General features: G+C 43.1%; 1 protein-coding gene and 1 long non-coding RNA gene across 3 annotated transcripts in view; both read left to right on the forward strand.

The window, feature by feature from the left end:
* LOC118399138 (RNA-binding motif, single-stranded-interacting protein 3-like) overlaps positions 1-27145 on the forward strand; it is a 391803-nt gene that overhangs the window by 31399 nt on the left and 333259 nt on the right. The window lies entirely within an intron of this gene.
* LOC118399137 (uncharacterized) lies at positions 5181-26733 on the forward strand. Its single transcript, XR_004828773.2, has 3 exons — positions 5181-5355; positions 14774-14847; positions 25825-26733. It is a non-coding gene; the product is annotated as an uncharacterized LOC118399137 (long non-coding RNA).

The raw sequence follows: 27145 nt of genomic DNA on the forward strand, positions 1-27145 counted from the left end.
AAGCGAGTTTGAAGGTAGGCCTTGAAATACATCCACAGGTACACATCCCATTGACTGAAATGATGTCAATTAGCCTTTCAGAAGCTTTGAAAGCCATGACATCATTTCAGGAATTTTCCAAGCTGTTTAAAGGCACAGTCAACTTAGTGTATGTAACTTCTGACCCACTAGGATTGTGATACAGTGAATTATAAGTGAAATAATCTGTCTATATACAATTGTTGGAACAATTACTTGTGTCATGCACAAAGTAGATGTCCTAACTGACTTGCCAAAACTATAGTTTGTTAACAAGAAATTGGGGGAGTGGTTGAAAAATGAGTTTTAATGACTACAGCTTAAGTGTTTGTAAACTTCTGACTTCAACTGTAAGGTCCCACAGCTGACAGCGCATGTCAGTGCAACAACCAAGCCATGAGGTAAAAGGAATTGACCGTAGAGCTCCGAGACAGGATTGTGTCGCGGAACACTGGGGAAGGGGGTTCCAAAACATGTCTGCAGCATTGATGGTCCCCAAGAACACAATGGCCTCCATCATTCTAAAATGGAGGAAGTTTGGAACCGCCAATACTCTTCCTAGAGCTGGCTGCAATGCCTAACTGAGCAATCAGGGGAGAAGGGCCTTGGTCAGGGAGGTGACCAAGAACCCACTGGTCACTCTGACAAAGCTCCAGAGTTCCTCTGTGGAGATTGGAGAACCCTCCAGAAGGACAACCATCTCTGCAGCACTTCACCAATCAGGCCTTTATGGTAGAGTGGCCAGACAGATCCACTCCTCAGGAAAATACATGACAGCCTGCTTGGAGTTTGCCAAAAGGCACTTAAAGGACTCTCAGACCATGAGAAACAAGATTCTCTGGTCTGACTGGGAGACTAGTCAGGATCAAGGGAAAGATGAATGATGCAATGTACAAAGAGATCCTTGATAAAAAACCTGCTCCAGAGCGCCCAGGACCTCAGACTGGGGCAAAGGTTAACCTTCCAACAGAACAACGACCCTAATCACAGAGCCAAGACAATGCAGCAGTGGCTTTGGGACAAGTCTCTGAATGTCCTGAATTGGCCCAGCCAATTGGCCAGGACATGAACCCGATCAAACATCTCTGGAGAGAACTGAAAATAGCTGTGCAACTACGCTACCCGTCCAACTGACAGATCTTGAGAGGATCTGCAGAGATGAGTGTGAGAAACTCCCCAAATACAGATGTGCCAAGCTTGTAGCGTCATACCCAAGAAGAGTTGAGGCTGTAATCACTGCCAAAGGTGCTTCAACACACACCAAAAAAGTACTGAGTAAATGTAATATTTCATTTTTGTTTTTATAAATTAGGAAAAAAATCTAAAAACCTGTTTTTGCTTTTTCATCATGGGTTATTGTGTGAAGATTGAGGGAAAAACAACTATTTGATCCATTTTAGAATAAAACAAAACGTCAACAGTTACGGGGTCTGAATACTTTCTCGAATGCACTGTATGTGTGTGACGGTAGCGAAGGCTGAGGGTCAGATTAGTGGCTGCTGGTCAGTTAACACCACCTGCATCTGAGGTTGTCCTTAGCTACCCCAGCATTAGAAAGCCTTATATGATTGAGGCAGTCTTCTTATTGGTATTTACGTCTCTACCACAGGCTGCAGGGGGTTCTTTGGCTGGAGCAGACCCATGATTGGATTTTGATGGTCTGATTTTGACTAGCCTAATTATTTCAATGTGCATTATAATATACAGTGGCAAGAAAAAGTATGTGAACCCATTTGAATTCCCTGGATTTCTGCATAAATTGGTCATCCAATTTGAACTGATCTTCATCGAAGTCACAACAATAGACAAACATAGTGTGCTTAAACAATTAACACACAAATGATTGTATTTTTCTTGTCTATATTGAATACATCATTTAAACATTCACAGTGTAAGTTTGAAAAAGTACGTGAACCCCTAGGCTAATGACTTATCCAAAAGCTAATTGTAGTCAGAAGTCAGCTAACCTGGAGTCGAATCAATGAGATGAGATTGGAGATGTTGGTTTGAGCTGCCTTGCCCTATAAAAAACACTCACAAAATTTGAGTTTGCTATTCACAAGAAGCATTGCCTGATGTGAACCATGCCTTGAACAAAAGAGATATCAGAAGACCTAAGATTAAGAATTGTTGACTTGCATAAAGCTGGAAAGGATGACAAAAAGTGTCTCTCAAAGCCTTGATGTTCATCAGTCCACGGTAAGACAAATTGTCTATAAATGAAAAAAGTTCAGCACTGTTGCTACTCTCCCTAGGAGTGACTGTCCTGCGAAGATGACTGAAAGAGTACAGCGCAGAATGTTCAATGAGGTGAAGACAAATCCTAGAGTGTCAGCTAAAGACCTACAGAAATCTCTGGAACATGCTAACATCTCTGTTGACGAGTCTACGATATGCAAAACACTAATCAAGAATGGTGTTCATGGGAGGACAAAGGGGAAGAAGCCACTGCTGTCAAAAAAAACATTCCTGCACATCTGAAGTTCGCAAAAGTGCACCTAGATGTTCCACAGCGCTACTGGCAAAATATTCTATGGACAGATGAAACTACAGTTTAGTTGTTTGGAAGGAACACACAACACTATGTGTGGAGAAAAAAAGGCACAGCACACCAGCATCAAAACCTCATCCCAACTATAAAGTATGGTGGAGGGAGCATCATGGTTTGGGGCTGCTTTGCTGCCTCAGGGCTGGACAGCTTGCTATCACCGACGGAAAATCAAATTCCCAAATTTATCAAGACATTTTGCAGGAGAATGTTAGTCTATTATATTAGTCTCAACAGAAGTTGTGTGACGCAACAGAACAACGACCCAAAACACAGAAGTAAATCAACAACAGAATGGCTTCAACAGAAGATAATGCACCTTCTGGAGTGGCCCAGTCCTGGCCCAGTCCTGGCCCAGTCCTGACCTCAGCCCGATTGAGATGCTGTGGCATGACCTCAAGAGAGCAGTTCACACCAGACATCCCAAGGATATTGCTGAACTGAAACAGTTTTGTAAAGAGGAAAGGTCCAAAATTCCTGCTGACCATTGTACAGGTCTGATCCGCAACTACAGAAAACGTTTGGTTGAGGTTATTGCTGCCAAAGTAGGGTCAACCAGTTATTAAATCCAAGGGTTCAAGTACTTTTTTCACCCTGCACTGTGAATGTTTACACGGTGTGTTCAATAAAGACATGAAAACGTATAATTGTTTGTGTGTTATTAGTTTAAATCAGACTGTGTTTGTCTATTGTTGTGACTTAGATGAAGATCAGATCAAATGTTATGACCAATTTATGCAGGAATCCAGGTATTTCCGAAGGGTTCACATACTTTTTCTTGCCACTATAAGTCTGACTGTGTGTCACTTTTGCTACATTTTAATTACTTCTTTAGTATTGCTCCATATGTTCCAAATGCCAACCATGCCAATCATATGCCACCTATAACAAACAGGAAATACATTTTTTTAAATGTAATTTTTTTTAATGGATAACTCGTTTGAAAAGTTCTCCACTTCTGAACTGATGGGCATCATAATTAATTAGACGTCATTATTCCTTAGAGGGATGCCATCGATTGGGTTTGCACATAGGGAGTGTTCACTGGCACTCCAGACAGCAGCATCCGGTCTAGGAGGACATATACATTTAAAAAACGAGTGGCTGCAAGTCCCAATGATGAATCACATTGCCGATTACCCAGCAAAAAGGGAGAGTGTGTGAGTTTAGTTACGTGTGTGTGTGTGAGTCAACACTAGCGCTGTTAGAGCCCCTGTTGAACCACTTAAAGGATTCTATTTAACGGGTCAGCCGAGCAATTAATCAAGGGTTTAATTGGAATCCCGAGTGGAGTGACATGATTTATGCAAATTAGGTCCTTAATATGCAGCCCTGCGTCCGACGCACAAATTAAAAAGGCTCATTCCGCCCGCGCTGGCTCATGGTTTCATTACGGTAAATTAGAGAGCGATAATAACTCCAAATACACATTTATTTTCTATTGGCCAACCGAAGCTCACTGCCCCAAGGAAGAAACTAAAGAGGTGGATGCTTTCACTGGTAGTCAGTCAGTCAGTCAGGGTTTACATCCCAAATGGCACCCTATTCCCTATATAGTGCACTACTTTTGACCCGGGCCCATAGGACTTTGGTCAAAAGTCGTGCTCTTATGTAGGGAATACGGTGCTATTTGGGACATCAGGGATATATGCAGGGCTGTGGCACCGTCTAACTAACGATCTTAATTTGAGCACGTTAGAAACCAGCAGATATCTGCAGGGCCTCAATTTTAATTGGGTCACTGAGATATTTAAACTGCATTTGACTCTTAATTGCTTTTTGTGGCTCTTTTAAGAAAAGTATAGCAGTAGCTAGCCTATGCAGTATGGCAGCCTGACCAGTTACACACCAAGGCTGCTTCCCAAATGGCATCATATTCCCTTTATATTTCAATACTTTTGACAAGAGCTCATAGAAATGAGTACAAAAGTAATATCACTACTTATGACCAGGGCCCATAGGGCTCTGCTCAAAATTAGTATACTACATAGGAAATAGGGAGATGTATCTAATTTGAGAAGTATCCCAAACCAAACTGCACAGTCAGGCCCTTGGTGATGCCCAGACATGTCCTAAGCTGTTGCTTTGTTGCCCTTGGTAACGGTCCCCATGGGGATGGAACATGTGCCCAGTCTGATTCTTGTCTCCACTCAGTCTGGTCCACTCAGTCTCACTATGTGCTGATGCTTTAAGAAAAGAAAGACGTTTGCAGACAGAACAGAAATCCAAGAAGCCTTAAATCACGGGCTACTTTTTGGCCTCTGTGCTCCTGTAGCAGTGCACAGAGATTTGGAGGAAAGTAAGTAAATCCTTCATACTGAGAAGTTGACTTCATGAAAATTGGAGGAAGCTCTGACATGTAACACAATTACTGCATGGTCTGAGAACCATGATGTTTCAACCACATTTTGGACCATGTTTGCAAGTGCATTTGTGTCCATGTGTGCTTGAGAGAAATAGTAAAGTCAAAATGTGAGAGGTTTAGATGGTGAATTAGGAAGAGTTTGGTCAACAGAAGTATGCTTTCCCTGAATGCTGACCATGTGTGTGCAGATGTGTGAATGTGCTGGTTTACCTGTCACTGATGTGTTGGTTGGTCAGCAAAAAAGTGTCTACTTCTGACCCATCGTAGTGGTGGCTCAAGGGTGCAGGATGAGTGGACACACACACACACCTCTGTAGGCTTGTTGACTGGATGGAATTTTCTGTAATTGCAGCAAACGGGCCCCTGCGAGGCACCGGTTTCTCCTTTACGTGGCAGATGGTCCGGCACTCTGCTGTTGCATCAGGTAACCATGACAACCACCTCCCTCCCCAGCAGCTAGCTTCAGGGCCACGTCTCCTTATAGAGATCAATAGTCTCCATAGTGTCTGTAGCAAGCAAGAGCCTCCTCTACATTGTCTAAGGAGGGAGAGAATGGTGTTTTGTCAGGGCACCATAGCTGCGGTTATGTAATATATTCAGGCAGCGGATAGGGAAAGACAAGGCACTGCTGATGATATACAGCAACAAAGCCAGCTTTAGAATGATTTCATTGTGCTCAACTGGTTTATCTTTAACACCAGTTTTTGTAACATTAGATTTCCTCCCTTAACTCACAGGACTTACAAGCCAGTAAATGAATGTTCTGTGAAGGAGCTGTGTCTCCTATTGATCTTAAGCTGATAAACAGTCAAGAGGTTTCCTTTTCTCACAATTACGTCAATGGCACATAGATCAGCGTGCACAATTTATTCCACTGTTCTCAGAAATGTGTGAGTGTGTCTCCCACCTCGCTCTTGTAATAATACCATACGTCCTCTAGTTTATCTCTTACTTGTGTTCTTGATGCACTATTGCTGCTCATGTAAATGACCACTAAGCGTATCATAGGTATCATATGAATTGGTACACTCAGTGTCATGACTGTCTACGAGAATCCAAATAGGTCAGATCAGGTTTGGAAGGAATAACTTCAATCAGACCCCCTCTTACCCGTAGGAGGAAAGAACTAGTGGGGATTAACAACTCACGTCCTGTTGTAAATCAAGGGTGAGAATTCAGGCTCTCTATCTCCAAATGCACTAAAGGAATGTGCTTTGTCTCAACAGACCTTTTTCCCGTTGAAACTCTTAACACGTTCAAAAGTAACTAACGGAAACAATATAGAATGTGGGGAATGGTCAGAGGCGATCTATTAAACACTAATATAATTTTGTTTGTTATTTTGTGATGTCAATGAAAATGTTATAAATGAAATACTGTAACTTGGAAAGCATACCCACTACATATATGAAGTTTCCATACTATGTGTTGTGCATGTAATATGAAAATTATGAAAGTGTTTTGTTAAGAGACTTCTTGGCGCACCCATCACGTTAGCGGGATCATTTTCGTCAACATCCGCTGAATTGCAGAGCGCCAAATTCAAATTAAATTACCCCCCAAATTATTTTTCATGGAATCACAAGTGCAATATAGCAAAACACAGCTTAGGTTGTTGTTAATCCACCTGGCGTGTCGGATTTAAAAAAAGATCTACAGCAAAAGCAAACCAAGCGTTCGTGAGGACATCTCTCTCAGCAGACAAAACATTACAAACAGCTAGCAGCAAAGTAGATTGGTCACGAAAGTCAGAAAAGCAATAAAATGAATCGCTTTGATGATCTTCAGATTTTTGCACGAGACTCCCAGTTACACAATAAATGTTCCTTTTTTTTCCCGATAAAGATTATTTTTATATCCAAAAACCTACATTTGGTTGGCGCGTTTTGTTCAGTAATCTATAGGCTCGAGCGGTCACGACGGGGCAGACGAAAAAGTTCATAGAAACATGTCAAACGTTTTTTATAATCAATCCTCAGGTTGTTTTTACAATAAATAATCGATAATATTTCAACCGGACCGTAGCTTTTTCAATAGGCGAGAGAGAGAAAATGTCTGCTCCAAGCTGTTGGCGCATGCAAAACTCTGCTGGCACCCAGCCATCCACTGACGCGATGTGATCGTTCTCACTAATTTTTCAGAATAAAAGGCTGAAACTATGTCTAAAGGCTGTTCACACCATGTGGAAGCCACAGGGAAAGGAATCTGGTTGATATCCCTTTAAATGGAGGGACGGCATGCAATGGAACAGGGAGTTTTCAAGATAAGAAGCACTTCCTTGTTGGATTTTCCTCAGGTTTTTGTCTGCAATATCAGTTCTGTTATACGCACAGACAATATTTGGACAGTTTTGGAAACTTTAGAGTGTTTTCTATCCTAATACGACAATTATATGCATATTATAGCTTCTGGGCCTGAGAAATAGGCAGTTTCATTTGGGTACGTTTTTCATCCAAACATCAAAGTACTGCCCCCGACACTCAACAGGTTAAGAGAGGGGTGTGACTAGATAAGCTATAAGAGATAATTGTTTTATATAACTTTGCACAGTGAGTAGTCACCGCCCCAGAGTTAGGGGCAAAAGGTATAAAGGAAAAAACACATTAGACCAGAAAAAGCGTGAATCAGCAGCTGCACTTTTAAAATGGTTTGAACTTTGAATCTCAACACGAGGTGGACAATCACTGGTACGGCTGATTAGCTGTCCTAAGTAAAGTATCTTAGAAAGGGAATTTAAGTAGGCCCATCCTGTTACTCTACTCAAACCATCTTATTACGCTACTCTCATCACCGAACTGGGGAACCATCGATACGGCTGGCTAGCCTATCTTCAAAGAAGCATCTTCAAGAGCGAATGGAAGGAAAATCAACTCTGTTGTTCTGTTCAAGACTACACGACAAGTCACCAAATACCAGACAACTGCAAAGAAGGACAACAGTAGAAGAGTTGTTGGAACCATTTCGGACAATCAGAGACAAGCGTGCCGCAAAAAGGCCCTACCCCCTTTCAAAGGCTGCCATGTTCACCAAGAGATCCCCGGTGAACTCAGGCATTTCACGTAAATACATTCATGATTTCTTACTCAAAGTGGGTGGTGGTTTGTGTGCAAAATGTATGGTTACTGTAGGTGAAAGTAGTTGCTGAATATACCAATGTTAAGTGTCTCTGTCCCTCTCCATCTCTGCTTTTAACTTCATTGGGATAAGGGGCAGCATTTTCACTTTTGGATGAAATGTGTGCCCAGAGTAAACTGCCTGCTACTCAGTCCCATATGCTAATATATGCATATTATTCGTAGTATTGGATAGAAACCACTCTGAAGTTTCTAAAACTGTTTGAATGATGTCTGTCAGTGTAACAAAACTCATATGGCAGGCAAAAACCTGAGAAAAAAACCCACTAGGAAGTGGTAAATCTGAGGTTGGTCGTTTTTCAACTCAGCCCCCATTGAAGCTACAGTGGGATATTGGTCATCTTGCACTTCCTAAGGCTTCCACTAGATGTCAATAGTCTTTAGAACATTGTTTCAGGCTTCTACTTTGAAGGGGGCTGAATGAGAGGGGAATGAGTCAGACGTCTGCCAGCAGCCACGAGCTCGTGACACGCGGTCATGTGAAAGTTACCTCGCATTCCTTTGCTTTTCTACAGACAAAGGAATTCTCCGGTTGGGACATTATTGAAGATTTATGTTAAACATCCTAAAGATTGATTCTATACTCTTCGTTTGATATGTTTCTACGACCAGTAATATAACTTTTTGGACTTTTCGTCCGACCTTTCTGCTGGACTTGCACGCGCGTTTGGATTTGATTACCAAACGCCCTAACAAAAGGAGGTATATGGACATAAATTATGAACTTTATCGAACAAATCAAACAACTGGGATTGGAACTGGGATTCCTGGGAGTGCATTCTGATGAAGATCATCAAAGGTAAGTGAATGTTTATAATGCTATAATGACTAATGTTGACTACACAACATGGCTGATATTTAATTGGCTGTTTTGGGCTCTGAGCGCCGTACTCAGATTATTGCATGGAATGCTTTTTCCGTAAAGTAAAAAAAAAAAATCTGACACAGCGGTTGCATTAAGGAGAAGTTTATCTAAAATTCCATGTTTAATAGTTGTATCTATTATCAATGTTAATGATGAATATTTCTGTGAATTGATGTGGCTCTCTGCTAAATCACCGCATGTTGTGGAACTACTGAACATAACACGCTAATGTAAAATGAGATTTTTTGGATATAAATATGCACTTTATCGAACGAAACATACACGTATTGTGTAACATGAAGTCCTGTGAGTGTCATCTGTTGGAGATCATCAAAGGTTAGTGATTCATTTTATCTATATTTCTGCTTTTTGTGACTCCTCTCTTTGGCTGGAAAAATGGCTGTGTTTTTCTGTGACTTGGTGGTGACTTGACATAATTGTTTGTGGAGCTTTCGCTGTAAAGCCTTTTTGAAATCAGGATTAAAATGGTGCCTAATACTTGTATGTTTGAGAAATTTGATTTATGAGATTTACAATTTCACTGGCTGTTGGAGAGCGGTTCCGCCCGTTCCCAGACAGGTTAACTTGTTCACGCTACCACGTTCCCCTAGGGCCCCCCCCACGCTCAACTCAAAAGATGGCACACAGAATGCAAAAATATTCTTAGAAATATTTAACCTCCACACATTAACAAGTCCAATAGCTCAAATGAAAGATAAACACCTTGTTCATCTACCCAGCAAGTCAGATTACTAAAATGTTTTTCGGCGAAAACATAGCACATATTTATGTCAAACCACCACCAAAGACACATAATTTAAATAGCCATTTTGTAGAACAAAAGATGCAATCACAAACGCAGGATTAAAATAAAAATAATTCACTAACCTTTTGAAAATCTTCATCAGATGACAGTAATAGGACATGTTACACAGTACATTTATGTTTTTTTCAATAATATGCCATTTATATCCATAAATCTCTGTTTACATTGACGCCATGTTCAAAAAATGCTACTAAAATGTCCGGAGAAATGATGATAACTCCACCAGATAACTCCAGATAACAGCAATACACATCATAAACGTTGACTAAATAAACATGTTCTACATATAGTTAGAAAGATACACTGCTTCTTAATGCAATCGCTTTGTCACATTTATTTTTCACGTTACAGAAATCCATAGACTAATTAGACACCCCACAAAACCCCAAGACAAAAACACACCACAATAACCCATGTCACACCCTGGCCTGACCAAATAAATAAAGAAAACACAAAATACTAAGACCAAGGCGTGACAGAACCCCCCTAACGTGCGGACTCCCGGACGCACCTCAAAACCATAGGGAGGGTCCGGGTGGGCGTCTGTCCATGGTGGCGGCTCCGGCTCGGGACGTGGACCCCACTCCATAAATGTCTTCGTTCCTCCCCCTCGCGTCCTGGGATAGTCCACCCTCGCCGCCGACCATGGCCTAGTAGTCTTCAACCAGAACCCCACTGGACTGAGGAGCAGCTCGGGACTGAGGGGTAGCTCGGGACTGAGGGGAAGCTCGGGACAGAGGGGCAGCTCGGAACTGAGGGGCAGCTCGGGACTGAGGGGAAGCCCAGCACTGAGGGAAAGCCCAGCACTGAGGGAAAGCCCAGCACTGAGGGGAATCCCAGCACTGAGAGGAAGCTCAGCACTGAGAGGAAGCTCAGCACTGAGAGGAAGCTCAGGCAGGTAGTTGGCTCCGGCAGATCCTGGCTGGCTGGCGGATCTGGAAGAGACTGGTTGACTGGCAGATCTGGAAGAGTCTGGTTGACTGGCAGATCTGGAAGAGTCTGGTTGACTGGCAGATCTGGAAGAGTCTGGTTGACTGGCAGATCTGGAAGAGTCTGGTTGACTGGCAGATCTGGAAGAGTCTGGTTGACTGGCAGATCTGGAAGAGTCTGGCTGACTGGCAGATCTGGAAGAATCTGGCTGACTGGCGGATCTAGCTGCTCTGGCTGCTCCATACAGACTGGCAACTCTGGCTGCTCCATGCAGACTGACAGCTCTGGCTGCTCCATGCAGACTGACAGCTCTGACTGCTCTATGCAGACTGACAGCTCTGGCTGCTCTATGCAGACTGGCAGCTCTGGCTGCTCCCTGCAGGCTGACAGCTCAGGCTGCTCCATGCAGGCTGGCAGCTCTGGCTGCGCTGAACAGGCAGGAGACTTCAGCAGCGCTGTGGAGGAGGAAGGCTCTGGCAGCGCTGAACATGCGGGAGACTCCGGCAGTGCAGGAGAGGAGGAAAGCTCTGGCTGCGCTAAACAGGCGGGAGACTCCGGCAGCACAGGAGAGGAGGAAAGCTCTGGCTGCGCTAAACAGGCGGGAGGCTCCGGCAGCGCTAAACAGGTGGGAGACTCCGACGGCAATGGAGAGGAGGTAGGCTCTGGCTGCGCTGAACAGGCAAGGCGCACTGAAGGTCTGGTGCATGGTGCTGGAACTGGTGGTACTGGACCGAGGACACGCACAGGAAGCCTGGTGCGGGGAGCTGCCACCGGAGGACTGGTGTGTGGAGGTGGCACTGGATAGACCGGACCGTGCAGGCGCACTGGAGCTCTTGAGCACCGAGCCTGCCCAACCTTGCCTGGCTCGATGCCCACTCTAGCCCGGCCAATACGAAGAGCCGGTATGAACCGCACCGGGCTATGCACCCGCACTGGAGACACCGTGCGCTCCATAGCATAACATGGTGCCTGCCCGGTCTCTCTAGCCCCCCGGTAAGCACAGGGAGTTAGCGCAGGTCTCCTACCTGGCATAGCCATACTCCCTGTGAGCCCCCCCCCAATACATTTTTGGGGCTGACTCTCAGACTTCCATCCGCGTCGCAGTGCTGCCTCTTCATACCAGCGCCTCTCCGCTTTCGTCACCTCCAGTTCTTCTTTGGGGCGTCGATATTCACCAGGCTGTGCCCAGGGTCCTTTTCTGTCCAATATCTCCTCCCAAGTCCAGAAGTCCTGTGATCGCTGCTCCTCACGATAAACAGGGGGAGTTGGCTCAGGTCTGAACCCTGACTCTGCCACACTCTCCCTGAGCCCCCCCCCAATACATTTTTGGGGCTGACTTTCGGGTTTCCTTGCCAACCGTGTTCCCTCGTAACGTCGGCTCCTCTCTCCGGCTGCCTCTGCTCTCCTAAGTGCCTCCACCTGTTCCCATGGGAGGCGATCTCTTCCAGCCAGTATCTCCTCCCAAGTGTAACAACCCTTGCCATCCAAAACGTCTTCCCATGTCCATTCCTCCTTTCGCTGCTTCTGCTATCGCTGTTGCCTGTTACCACGCCGCTCGGTCCGGGTGTGGTGGGTGATACTGTAACGGCGTTCGTCTGTTGAAAGAGAGTCGGACCAAAATGCAGCATGGTGGTTACTCATGTTCTTTAATTAAAAAAACAACGATACATGAAATAACTTAAATACAAAAACAACAAACGAAACGTGAAAACCTATACAGCCTATCTTGTGATAACAAACACAGAGACAGGAACAATCACCCACGAAACACTCACAGAATATGGCTGCCTAAATATGGCTCCCAATCAGAGACAACGATAATCACCTGACTCTGATTGAGAACTGCCTCAGGCAGCCATAGCCTAATTAGACACCCCACAAAACCCCAAGACAAAAAACACACCACAATAACCCATGTCACACCCTGGCCTGACCAAACAAATAAAGAAAACACAAAATACTAAGACCAAGGCGTGACACAAACTAAGTGCAGAATCAAGCTTTAGGATGTTCTAAACGTGCAAAACAATTCTCAACTCGAACAGACAAACTGGCATTGTGTCCTGATTGCTGGAACAAAGGTTTTTGCCCTCCAAAGGGTGAAAGACCGCCGGATTTTCACAATGAAACGCCCTATTGAAAGAAGACATCTCGCCGAAGACGTAGAAACTGATCCCAGATCCATAGCTGGTTGGGAAGGGTGGGGGCGATGACGTCAAAGTTGGCCCAACTTTCCTGATGAGAGAGATAGTTTTGGAGAATGGCTGCCCTGTGAGTTCTGCTTTACATACAGACATAATTCGAACGGTTTTAGAAGCTTTAGAGTGTTTTCTATTCAATAATAATTATTATATGCATATATTAGCAATTTTGGACAGATTTTTTTTCTGTTTACTATGGGCATGCAATTCCTCCAAAGGGGGCAGTATTGTGCATAGCCTTAACAAGCGATGGCTAGCTTGTTGTTGTCATTCCGCTAGGAATGCGTATTAAGTCTCCAGTCAATAACCGGTGCAGAGTGTGTATGTTTATCCTGTGTTCCCATTTAATTAGCTAGTAAATAAATAATTAAACCAGTTTGTGTAGTACTGAATCATAAGAAAGGCTTGGGTTTTTGCAGATGCAAGGTTACGACTGTTCCGAATGATGATATGATATGAGGTTATGATTAATATGTTGACTGTTTATAGATGTAATAGGCAGTGGTGTAAAGTACTTAAGAAAAAATACTTAAGTATTACTTAAGTAGTTTTTGGGGGTATCTGTACTTTACTTTGCTATTTATATTTTTGACTACTTTTACTTTACTTCACTACATTCCTTAAGAAAATATTGTACTTTTTACTCCATACATTTTCCTTGACACCCAAAAGTACTCATTACATTTTGAATGCTTAGCAGGACAGGAAAATAGTCAAATTCACGCACTTATCAACCGAACATCCCTGGTCATCCCTACTGTCTCTGATCTGGCGGACTCACTAAACACACATGCTTTGTTTGTAAATGATGTCTGAGTGTTGGGGTGTGCCCCTGGCTTTCCGTAAAGAAAATGGTGCCATCTGGTTTGCTTAATATAAGGAATTTGAATATATATATATTTTTGATACTTAAGTATATTTTAAACCAAATACTTTTAGACTTTTCCTCAAGTAGAATTTTACTGGGTGATTTTTACTTTAGTCATTTTCTATTTAAGGTATATTTACTTTTACTCAAGTATGACAGTTGGCTACTTTTCCACCACTGGTGATTGGTAAAGACCTTTTAGAATTTATTTCAGGAGATGATAACGCTTTAAAGAACCGCTCTCGTGGTGCCCCGTATCCTAAAGAATTCATTGTTACATGATTAATTTAACCGGGTAAAAATGAAACATAATTAGTTAAATAGATACATAACAGTCTTCAGATGAATGTTAAAGTCAAGTCACGACATCAGTAAAGGTCACTGTAATATAATATAGGTATAATCAACTCAAAGGTGTGTGCTTCCTTAAAGTGCCAGAGGGAGGCAGTGCCACACCTTACAATGGCCTGAAGTGTCAAATAGTATCTCTAATGTTTATTTGAATATTCAATCATCAATCACTTATTCTCCCATTCATTTGCTCAGGTTATTAGATTGCTGCTATGCATTCGTTTTTAAATCATGGGTCTTTGTCTGGTTAGTGCAGAGTATCAAGCACATTGCCTCACGAGGTTATGGAGGATTTGTCGATGACAGACAGAGCTCATAACCGTTTCATAGTATATTCTCCCTATGTTTTACTTTCTCACTATTTCTCCCTCCATCTCTTTAAGGTAAGCAAAGTTGATTATTGAATTCAAATATATGAAGCCAAAGTCATATGATAAACTACAGGCTAGATAAATAAAGTTGAACCTTTATTAGAATTTGAGCATGTTTGTAAGCTGGCTAGCTAATTTAGCTAGCTAAACAGAAAAGGTTAGGCTACTTTAGTTTGCCACTTTACAAGCTAGCAAGCTGACTCCTTGAAATACTTTTTTTAGTTATAGGATATGCCAAATAGAGCTACAGACCCAGCCTGACATTGGAAATGAGGTAATTGCATCTTGTTTTTCAGTATTTCAGTGTGGAGTCGATTGATGGGACTATGTTTCATGAAGCCATTAGAAGACTGTTGCTGACTGAGAGGAGGTATGTATACATTATTTCTTATGAATGAACTATCAGAAGCATCTTTCTTTCGGCTGCTGCTGAGAACAACTGCATGGAAGTTGTTCTTCCACATTATAGTACTTATTTGTCTGCATAGCATTTTGTCTTCATTTTATCAGATTAACTCAGGTTTTTGCAAATCTCTTATTATTTTATGGAACTAGTCAGGCAAACAACCCATACTGTACTGGCGGTAGATAGCCCAGCGGCTAAAGAGGAGTTGGATCTGTGGCCAGTTTGAATCCTCAGCCGGGTTCTGGAAAAAACGAACGGAATTGATCTGACAAGTAGAGGGCTGCAGGGTTCATATCCTCAAAACGTTCACCTACCGTTGGGCCGTTGAGCAAGGTCTTTAACCCCAAAACATCTCCATCCAGGGTCGCTGCACTGCAGCTTCAATATGTGCTCATCAAACTGTATGTGCCAGGTCTGCTGTTTGGGGGTTTAGAAACAGAGCAGAAGGCATGTTTTTTTGGTTCGCTGTAACTAATGGACAAAGTTGTATTGTATTTTATTGTAAAGATGTCAGCCAGAGTTGACATGGGCCATCATTTAAACAAAGAGATGTCAGCCAGAGTTGACATGGGCCATCATTCAAACAAAGAGATGTCAGCCAGAGTTGACATGGGCCATCATTCAAACGAAGAGATGTCAGCCAGAGTTGACATGGGCACATTTCCAAATTATGTTTGCATAAAATGACAATAAATTGTAAATACTATGCATGTATTCTTTTGTCCATGATTGAATTGTTTATTAAATGATATTCTTAGCAAGCAATATGACTATTTAATAGTAGTAGACATCATTCATAAATGGCACCATGCAAGGTTCTTTATGGAACCATTTTGTTTCAGTGGAGAAAAACCTCTAGGGTTCTGATCAAAGAACCCTATAAAAGGGTTCTATAACTTTTAGGGGTTCCATATATGAAGAAAGCGATGGAACACTTTTTAGTTCTATAAGGAACCTTTTTTTCTAAGAGTGCACATGTCTGCTGCATAGAGAAAAGAGAGCAGGACAAAATGAGATTTGATCAGTCATGGAAATAAAAGTGGTGAAAACATGTTGGCTCACTAATTTAGAAGAGAAGATGGAGAACAAGGTATAGAACAAGCTATAGAACAAGGTATAGAACAAGCTATAGAACAAGCTATAAAACATGTTATAGACCAAGCTATAGAACAAGCTATAGAACAAGCTATATGAAAAATACCAGAAGCCAACGAGCGCTACCTGCACCAAATATATATATATATCTTGACTTGGAGTCAAAGTATCTATATACTGTATACATTTATACACCACACAAATTCAACCTATCTCCGTGTACACCATTTTCACAGCGATGAGCGTGAACACCTTTTCCCCCTTCACTCACACATTCACACTACGGGACAAGTTTGTCAAATAAACCTCAGCCCCCAAGCAGCTTCACAGAAAGAGGCCTTTTGATAAAGCTATCTCCAGTTTGGTGCTGGTAGATGGATGAGCTCTCCGTCTCTAATGGCCAGATTAAGATGCTCGGAGTTGGATGATGGATCCTGCTGATTGCACCTTCTGCAGTCAATCCTCTTCTCTACTTTCCTCTCAGCGGCAGGCATCCACTGCATGCTGGGAGGAAAATTACTGCAGTGGACTCCAATCTCCTGGTCTGTCTGGTGTGAGCAGCAAACACTGACCCTAGCCGTCCAGGGCAGAGCTGCTTAACAGTTCTTACTGTACCCACCGATCAATAGTGGATTTAGGGAATTACTGGGGCTATCGTATCATGCAAGATCCGTTTCTGCTGGGGGAAATCAATAGCCGTCCGGTAGGCCAGCTGTTGGATTTTTATTACTTCTGAAATCAGATCACAAGTCTCTGCTGCTGCGAGATACTGGGGAGAGAAGCAAAAGGCAACATTTCGACTAGTTAGTTCATAAAAGTAACATGTTTCCCACCCTTCACTTAAAAGGAAAATGCATTGAATTTCATGCAAATGGAAATGGATTGAGCTGGACCAACTAGAACCTATGACTGATGCTAGCCACCAAGTTCAATTTAGAAACTAGGTCATTAGGATTTTGACCTTTGTAGCAGCAATGCTTTGCTTTTTTTCACTGGATGAGGAATTGGAAAAGGGCTGACGGCGGGACAACATTTGGCCATGAGGAGTCCTACTCGTCCCACCTCTCAGATGGATGATCGTCCCCTGTGAGCTGCACACTAATCTGCCAGTCATCCGTGTACCAGACCCTCATCTCGCCAATGTCGGGATGAAAGAAGCACCCACCGGTTCTGTGCGTGTCAGGAGTACAGGGAGACGGCCTTAGTGCGAAATGTCAGCGTTTTGCCTCTGAAGCTGGACTCATCAAAGGGGGATTAGTGTCCAACTCGTGGCCTCGGCAGGACGAGGAGGCCGGACTGACGGGGTAATCTCTCTGCATCAGGACTGCCCAAATGGCACGCTATTCCCTATTGTCTGGTCAAAAGTAGTGCACTATGTAGGGAATAGGGTGCCATTTGGGACGCAGGCCAGGAGTGATGGGCCGTGTTGAGGGGACTCTGGTGGCCCTAGCTGCCCCACACACCTCAAACGCCATCTTTCCCCAGGACTTGAGGCTTATTCAATGACAGGTTTTACTTCTCGGGTCAATATCGTTAGATATTAGGACATAATTATCTCCCTTCCCCTGGCCTACTTAATGCTGTTTGGTAAAAAATATCATGATTTATTCATATATAAAAAAACATGCTGAGTTTTGTAATGTTGACCTCAGATATATCCTCGACATTAAGTATGTACTGTGCCTTTGGAAAGTATTCAGACCCCTTGACTTCCTCCACATTTTTTTATGTTACACCCTCCATTAAAATGGATAATATAACAAAAAAATCATCAATCTACACACAATACCGCATAATGACAAAGCAAAAACAGGTTTTTAGCCATTTTTGCAGAAAACAATAACACAGAAATATCATATTTACATAAGTATTCAGACCCTTTGCTATGAGACTTGAAATTGAGCTCAGGTGCATCCTGTCTCCATTTATCATTCTTGAGATGTTTCTGCTTTGTCATTATGGGGTATTGTGTGTAGATTGATGAGGAAAAAAACAATTGAATCAATTCTAGAATAAGGCTGTAACGTAACAAAATGTGGAAAAATTCAAGGGGTTTGAATTCTTTCTGAAAGCACTGCATGTATTCTCACCAGGCTCCTCTTAGCTAATCCTATATTGATGTGATTACAATTTTCTATGGACCACTTACAATTACAAAGTTTGTTTGTTGTTTCAAAGCATCTTTATGTGAATTAATCAGTCCCATACTGTAATTACATAAAGATATTGTCGATCGGCTATTCCCAAACTGAGGCGCTGTCGGCGCTACGCTAAATGAAAATGTGACTCACGTTTTCAAACAGTCCCTTTCGATTTACCAACAGGGCTATACATTTGGGTGAGGTTTTCTCACCTGAGGAGCCTCGTTTCACTGCCAAAAATCAAATTAAATCTAGTGTTCAGCGAAATAACAACAATGTCAAATACAGGTAGCCTAGTCAAATAATTAACATCCAATCACATTAAACGTTGGTCTCTCGCGGGAATTCCACTAACGGTCCGTATGTAGCCAAATGTAGCTGCTGCTCATTCAGTTTGCTTGAAAATTGATATATGGTTAAAAAAGTACTTCTTACGTCCATAGACGTATCAAATCAAATGTTAGTCACATGCGCCGAATATAACAGGTCGGTGTATGCTTACTTACAGTGAAATGCTTACTTTACAAGCCCCTCTCAAAAACGCAGTTTAAAAATACAGCAGTTAAATAGCAATAGCTAGACTATATACAGGGGGGTACCGGTACAGAGTCAATGTGCGGGGGCACCGGTTAGTCGAGGTAATTGAGGTAATATGTACATGTCGGTAGAGTTAAAGTGACTATGCATAGATTATAAACAGAGTAGCCGCAACGTATAAGACGACTCTGAGTATCCCTATATGAGAACTACATTTGGGTTTTCACTTATATTGGGACTAGTGCCTTTCCTCAGCCACTGTGTGTTGTATCTCACAACTCGATGAAACATGCCAATTTGAAAAATAAAACACTGTTTTCAGCAAGAATTAAGATGACTTTCAAGTAGTAAGACGTATAAAAGCAACAGATACCATTAATAAGAAGGGGCTAGAAGCGTCTTATATGGTGAGCTACCGAGTGGATAGGACAGGCAAGAACCATACTAATTGTGGAGGACTTAATGCTTCATGCTGCCGCAGATATGTCTGGGACAATGCTGGGGGAAGGGCCCAAAAACTATACATGTTAGTTGTGGCGGAGCAGGTGAACCCAAGTGCAGACTCAGATGAGGAGACAGGGAGGAGGTAACTAAGGTATTTATTGAAAAGCCGGGGGGAGATGCGGTGCAGGCCAGGGGAAGCTTTGGCGGGTAGCAGGGAACCAGGAACTGAGGCTGGGGCAAGGGAAGTAGGGGCAGGGTAAGCAGGTCCGGAGTGGAATCCAGGGAAGCAGTATAGCGGGAGTCCAGGGCAGGGAAGCATGACTGACGAGATGAAGGACTGGAGACGGACCAGAGTCAGAGTGGACAGAACTGTAGCGGAGAGAAAAGCAGCGCCAGGCTAGGGAAGAACAGGCACAACAGATCACAACAAGATCTATGCAGGAACAAACAGCTTGAAACACAGACTGACTGAGCAGAGGCTACGATCTGGCAGTGTGGAAGTGGCAGGGCTGGGTATTGTAGAGGTATTGATTATGGAACAGGTTGCAGCTTGTGGGGATCTGCGCACAATCACATTCACCCACACGGCGAGAGGGAGAGAGCACTGGGGGAGTGGCGGCTGGTTAGGGAGACAGGATGAGAAGTAGAGGGCGTGGCAGGAGAAGATGTAACAATACATACAATGCCTTCATCAACAACACTGTTTCACGACGCATCGTTTACAAGCCAGTGAATTCTATGCGTTACAGCTGGATGAGTCAACAGACACCACTGTGGTGGTATATGTCCGTTATGTTTATGGGGGGTCAATTAAGGAACACATCCTCTTCTGGAAACCACTGGAAAATGATATTATATTTTTAAAGTACTGGATGGCTTTGTGGCATCAAGATGTTGGTATCTGTACGGATGGTGCAAAAGCCATGACAGGGAGACATATAGTGGAGAGGTAACGTGCAAGCAGTTGCTCCCGACGCCACTTGGGTACACTGCAGCATCTACCGAGAGGCTCTTGCTGCCAAGGGAATGCCTGGCATCTTAAAATACGTTTTGGACACTACAGTAAAAATGGTTACCTTTGTTTAAGCAATGTCCCTGAACTCTCGTGTATTTTCAGCATTATGCAATGATATGGGCTGTGACCATGTAACGCTTTGACAACATACAGTAGTGCGCTGGTTATCAAGGGGCAAAGTTTTGACAACTTTTTTTGAATTGAGAGACGATCTTAACGTTTTCATTACCGACCATAATTTTCACTTGTCTGACCGCTTGCATGATGACAAGTTTCTCACACAACTGGCCTCTCTGGGTGATGTTTTTTCTCGCCTGAATGATCTGAATCTTGGACTTCAGGGATTCTCCACAACTATATTCAGTGTGCGGAACAAAATTGAGGCTATGATTAAGAAGTTGGAGGTCTTCTCTGTCTGCATTAACACAGGTCTTTCCACCATTCTATGATATTTTGTGTGCAAATGAACTCAAGCTTACGGACAATGTCAAATGTGATATAGCAAAGCACTTGAGTGAGCTGGGTGCGCATTTACGCAGGTACTTTCCCGAACGGATGACACATGCCACTGGATTTATTATCCCTGTCATGCTCTGCCTCCAGTCCACTAACCAATATCTGAACAAGAGAGCCTCATTGAAATTGCATCAAGCGGTTCCGCAAAAATATTATTTAATCAGAAGCCACTGCCAGATTTCTATTTAGGGCTGCCCTCAGAGTATCCTGCCTTGGCAAATCCCACGGTTAAGACACTGATGCTCTTTGCAACCACGTACCAATATGAGAGTGGATTCTCGGCCCTCACTAGCATGAAAACTAAATACAGGCACAGACTGTGTGTGGAAAATGATTTAAGACTGAGACTCTCTCCAATACGACCCAACATTGCAGAGTTATGTGCATCCTTTCAAACACACCCTTCTCATTAACCTGTGGTGAGTTATTCACAATTTTTGATGAACAAATAAGGTTTTATATGTAAGATGGTTAAATAAAGTGCAAAATTATTGATTATTATTATGTTATTAATTGTGCCCTGTTCCCTGTTCCTAGAGAGAGCTCTTTGTCACTTCCCACGAGCCGGGTTGTGATAAAAACTCACACTCATTCTTATGTTTAATAAATGTATCGTATAGTGTGTGTGTGGCAGGCTTACAATGATGGCAAAAAAACAACATTCTGACCCTGATGCTAGAGGGGGTACGCAGCCGGAGGTTGAACGTTTGAAGGGGTACCGGACTATAAAACGTTTGGGAACCACTGCTGTAGATGGTTCATATGTTTTTGAGTATTTAACCTCTCACTGTTGGGTGGTTCACTGGCCTATATCCTATGGGCCTCTCTAACCCTGGATCTTGGATGGCCTGGCTACCCATCCACATCGCTCCGGCCAAACGCCACGCCCATTGTCATTTGCTTTTCAGTGCCACGATGAGTCTCGATTTAGCTTCCTCCCCGACTACTTCTCGAATGCAAAAACACATTTGAACTGTTATGATTGGTCCCAGAAACCGATGGGTTGGACCAGAGTCAGCCTATACGAATCGTGAATCACTTCATCTTGACGTCAGCACAAACGACTTCTAGGATAACCGGTCCAGACGGATGCATGGAGTGATTGATTGAATTAAATACGGAATGAGTCGTCAGGCAAGGTCTTGGCATATTACCTCTCAGTTTGAACATGTTGCACTTTAAGTGTTTCTGGTTATAACCTCCTTTTCACGTTCAGTCACTTTATGTGTCTTTAACTGTTGTTGTTTTATGGCCTTGGAGTTATGGGGGTGTGGTGTAGGTTAGGCCAATGTGTACTAAACTAACTCAACCATTGTACAGCAAATAAACAGACAGGAAAATGAAGAACATCATTCTTAATTTGGAGAGCTGACAAGGCAAGAAATGAGAGCAGTGCTAAGACCTGCCTTGGCAGGGTTCTTCATTAGGTTTGCTGTCCTCCACTCACACAACAAAACAGATTGTGATTGTTGGACTGACACGGCGTGTAGGATTAGAAGTGATGTATTTATGGATTTTAATAGGATCCGGGGCCGTATTCATAAAGCTTAGAGAGTGCTGTTCTAGGGTTCAGTGTAGCCTTTTAGATCATAAGGAATAGGATTATATTGACATGGGGGACTTGATCCTAGACTGGCACTCCTACGCTGAGATGCTTGACGCATACGACCCCGGGTCTGTGAAAGACCAGCCTTTTGACCTGTTATTGAAGATTAGTTTTTTTATGTTGCTTCTGGTTTTGTGCATTGCGATTGTTAGGCCTGCGGATTTATCTCTGAATGTTTTTACCAAAGTTTGGTTTTGCTGACGTCGGGGCAGATGAATGATTCTTCTGATTCAGTTACTTGCCAATGTGGTTTGTTGCTGTAGTCTTGGCTTGGTACGGGAAACCAAACTCAACATAATGTCAAATTTAACATCTAGATGAGGTTTTTGGTCGACCAATACACAGACTAATAAAGTTGATATATGTTACAGTATATTATTTTCTACTCTACGATTTCTTTCCTACCTTTACCTGCCTTTCCAGATTCAAAGCATGTCCATCATAAGGACTACCAGGGAATTGGGTCGGTCTAATGTCTTCTCAACCATGAGATGAAGAAACATAATTGTCAAGAGCCTATAGTGCCAGGACATCACCTGGTTACCTATCAGTCTCTATCAGAGTGAGAAAGAGATTGCATCCCCTCCAATATTGTACTTCCACCCTCTAGTTATATTTCCATTATATTTCCACCTTATCTAGCTCCCGGATGTGTGGGACTTCGTTTCTAGATCTCAAAGAGCATTTCGGGTTATCTACAACTATCCTCTCAACCTTCCCTGAGAAGCAGTTTTGGAGTGGGCTTTAGGAATTGTATATGTTCTTTGATCATAACATTTTATTGAAGTTTTGTGTTTTTGCACACATATTTGGGAATAAGAAATCTTTCTCTCTTAGACGAGCAGTGGGTATTGCAGAATGAGTGGACATGCTCGGAATCAGAAATGCTTACAGGGATCAGTGAGAGAATGTGGCAATTCTCTAGCGGTACTAATGGCAAATTCTTGACAGCAGATATGTCTTTTGTCCTATCTGCATCAAGGTCGCCGTGGCAATTACCGCGGCGCGGAAAACTTCCTTAAATATACAACAAATCACCTACGCTGTTTGGGGCAGGGACATTCTAAAATGGGGGGAATAAAGCGTGGCTCCGATGCAGAACATTTAAGTAGGTAGGGAGAGTGAATGGGATCAGGTCTGTAAGAGCCTACGGCGAGATGAGACTATAGACCTAACTTTACTGCTTTCATTTATTTTTTTTGCTCACACCAATAGCAGTCCAGCTGACAATCCAGCAAAAGCAATTAACAGGAATCCTCACAGCTCTACCAACCTCATTAATATGGAGAAGCCAGCGTGGCTCATGGGCTGTTTGTCACCGAACGATGCTCCTTCTCACCTGAATGGATGCTGCATCGCTGTCCTGATCCCCCTGCCACCAGCACCTTTCCTGTCTCCTTCAGTTTGTTCCTGAGCCATGGATGCAGGGACCAGATTGGCATGCACAGCATGTCTCCAGGACTGACCCACCTGCCTGCTTTGCTCTCCTATTAAAATTCCGGTGCCAGATCCCCAGTGAAGAGATTGTAGCAGGGTCAGCCTGGCTCCCTGGCCCCCACTCCTCCGTCCTTCCTAATGAAGATGATGCCTGGTGGGTTCATTATTAAGCTGAGCTAATAACGCCGGCAGGAGTGTGGCCACGGGGACAAAAACTGCCAGGATATTGAGAATGATGCGGCACTTAAGGAAAGACAAAGGACCTTGCTCGGGGTCTTTTGTTTTTTGGTCCTTCCCCCACTTACATATGAACCCGAGGGACAACATGTGAATACATGTCGGCTGGGCTGTGTATGTGGGCTGCATCCCAAATGGCACCCTATTACCTTTTGTAATGCACTACCCATAGGGCTCTGGTCAAAAGTAGTGCACTAAATATGCAATAGGGTGCCATTTGGGATGCAACCGTGGTTTTTCTAATAGGAAGGTCTCTAGATGGCTGTAAGAGGGCATGTTTACCTCAATGTCCATTAAATATTTGCGACAAAATCCATGTGTTCAATGGCTGCACATGCATTAATCAGGCGATCACCAGAAGAACCATTAATTACACTGGAATTATCATGTATCTACCCACAGCACACACATTACGGGGAAATTACCATATAGATACTTGCTTTTTGGGAGCAATAATAGAATTCCTTATAACCGCCAGAAGCACATCCACATCCAAATGAGCCTCCCTCCTTCTCCCCCTTCCCTTCCTACAGCAGATGCTCTCAGTAACTGTGCAGATATTATACAGGGTATTACCAAACCCCTCTGCGGCCTCACCTCGGTCCCGGGGACGACGTGTGTGTCTCTGGTTTGGATATTCATACCTTCATTACCCACCATATGTCTCTCAGGTGTCCTTCCTCTCGGACGCAATCCTGCAGAGGATTAATGAAAATCACAAGCCATAAACAGTCACTCAGGTGTAAGCAATAAACTATAAATATGGATCTTTACTTCCACTTTGGAAGAGTTGCGCACCCCATTATCATGACTGGAGAGAAAAACAAAAGATGGAATGCACTCTCTTTTGGGGTGGGGGCAGACAGCAGATATGTTTCTATGGTTTTCATGCTGCTTGACTGGGTCGTTAAGCCCTTGCTGCTGTTCAGGGGCTGTCCACAGGGGGGAGGAGAAACTTGCACAATTAATTGAGGCTGGATTTAGAGTCCGGCTGCACGTCAGGGAAGCTCCCAAAATGCAAACTATGTCAAATATGTTGGGGGGGGGGGTAATTCATGGAAGCCACGTCGTCTCCATTTCCTTTTCAAAGTGTTAGTATGTTTTATTCAGCTGGAGCGTCTGTTTCACAGAGGTTGTGTCCCAAATGGCACCCTATTCCCTTTATAGTGTACGACTTTATAGGGCTCTGGTCAAAAGTAGTGCACTATATAGGGAAAAGGTTCCATTTGGGAGGCAACCAGAGACTGGGAAAGGGAGACTGTCCTAGTTTAGCATAATAGCTCTTCCTGTCAGATCAAATCAGCCTCTGGTGTTTACAGTCAATCATCTATGGAATGACAACAATCCAGCCCAAGACCACTGCGGTCATATAAGGCGTTCAAAGACCTACTAATTAAATGAAATATTTGGTTTAAAACCCACTGATTCCTAGAAGGGGTGTTCATGATCAATTATTTGAACTGCCGATTGATGAACTATTTTCCCAATTCTGTGAACAGACAGAATGTTACGATTGCATGATTTCGACCACATCAAGTTCATCATGATCAAGGGGTAAAGTGTAGAGATGGTCCGTGTTTCCCTGTGCATCAGCTCTAATCTCAGTAACGATTGGATTTGCTCGTCTCTGTGCAGAGAGAGTGAATCCGGCAAACAATTGTCGAATGCCTTATCCCCCTGTTTACAGCGAGCCTTCAATCGATATCCATGGAGCGCTTGAATAAACAAAACATAAAAGCAGAGCTTCTGCTAGCCTCGGAGATCCCAGCTGTAACAATGATTAATTTTAACAACCTGAGCTAATTGTCTCCCAAACTTTAGTTAACAGCCAATATGATCTGGCCCTGGGTGCTTTTCTCCACTGTAATGAAGAATAATGAGCGATGGAATTACTGCTGGCACTTTTTTTTCAGGTGGATTTCTTCCAAAGCAGAGGGCAGAGGGGGCCGAGTCTGTGAATGAAGAGAGAGCCTGGAACGTGTTTTGTCGGGAGAGTTCAACTGCGGGGCTTTGGGTTCAAATCGAATGACATCGGGAAATCAGAGCCTTGTGTTACATGGAGGAATTAGATCTCTTGTGTTTTATGTTATTCTTGTCGAGGCTTTGCTCAATACTCGTGGGGCATTGCATGCCGTCAGACACCTTGTGAGGCACCTACAGTGCCTTCAGAAAGTATTCATACCCGTTGACTTATTTCATATTGTGTTACAGCCTGAATTCAAAATGGATGAAAAAAAAAAACTCTCACCCATCTTCACACAATAAATACCCTGTAATAACAAAGTGAAAACATGTTTTTAGACATTTTTGCAAATGTATTGAAAATGAAATACATAAATTAGTGTGCACACCCCTGAGTCAATGTGTCACACCCTGACCATAGTTTGCTTTGTATGTTCTATGTTTTGTTTGGTCAGGGTGTGATCTGAGTGGGCATTCTATGTTGGATGTCTTGTTTGTCTGTTTCTGTGTTTGGGCCTGATATGGTTCTCAATCAGAGGCAGGTGTTAGTCATTGTCTCTGATTGGGAACCATATTTAGGTAGCCTGTTTGGTGTTGGGTTTTGTGGGTGATTGTCTCCTGTGTCAGTGTTTGTGCCACACAGGACTGGTTTGGGTTTACACGGTTTTTGTAGTTTATTCATGTATAGTTTTCTTATTAAAAAACAAACATGAATTTCAACCGCGCTGTATTTTGGTCCTCCTCTCCTTCAACAGAAGAATCCCGTTACACAATGCATGTTTAGAATCCCCTTTGGCAGCGTTTACAGCTGTGAGTCTTTCTGGGTAAGTCTGGATCAATAAAAAACCCTATTACGCATTTCTGAGCCTGTCTCCCGATCCCTTTATACCAACGTGACAGACGATGACTAATTCAATTCCACTCTTGCCTGCATCTAGCTGATCTAGGGTGTAATCGTTAGTCCAATAGTTGTGAACAATAATTTATAATGGAAGAATTCAGGTAAGTTTATCCCGGTTCCATTTGCTTCCGTTTAAGAAATGTTTTCAACAGAATCGGCAGAATGAATACACCCCTGATCACACGCAAACACTTTCATTTTCATAGCAGCCACATACAAACAGCATGGTCATTTTGCTCATTGTATAATTGCTTCTTGCATCTACACGCTTTCCTCTCACCTTTTCCCTTTGTTTGTGGATTTCAGTGCACAATTAGCTGTCTGTGACCAGGCAAAAAAAACTCAAAAGCCAAACCTAAATATCATAACTG

This window comes from Oncorhynchus keta, chromosome 20 (genome assembly GCF_023373465.1).
Source record: "Oncorhynchus keta strain PuntledgeMale-10-30-2019 chromosome 20, Oket_V2, whole genome shotgun sequence".
Classification (NCBI taxonomy): domain Eukaryota; kingdom Metazoa; phylum Chordata; class Actinopteri; order Salmoniformes; family Salmonidae; genus Oncorhynchus; species Oncorhynchus keta.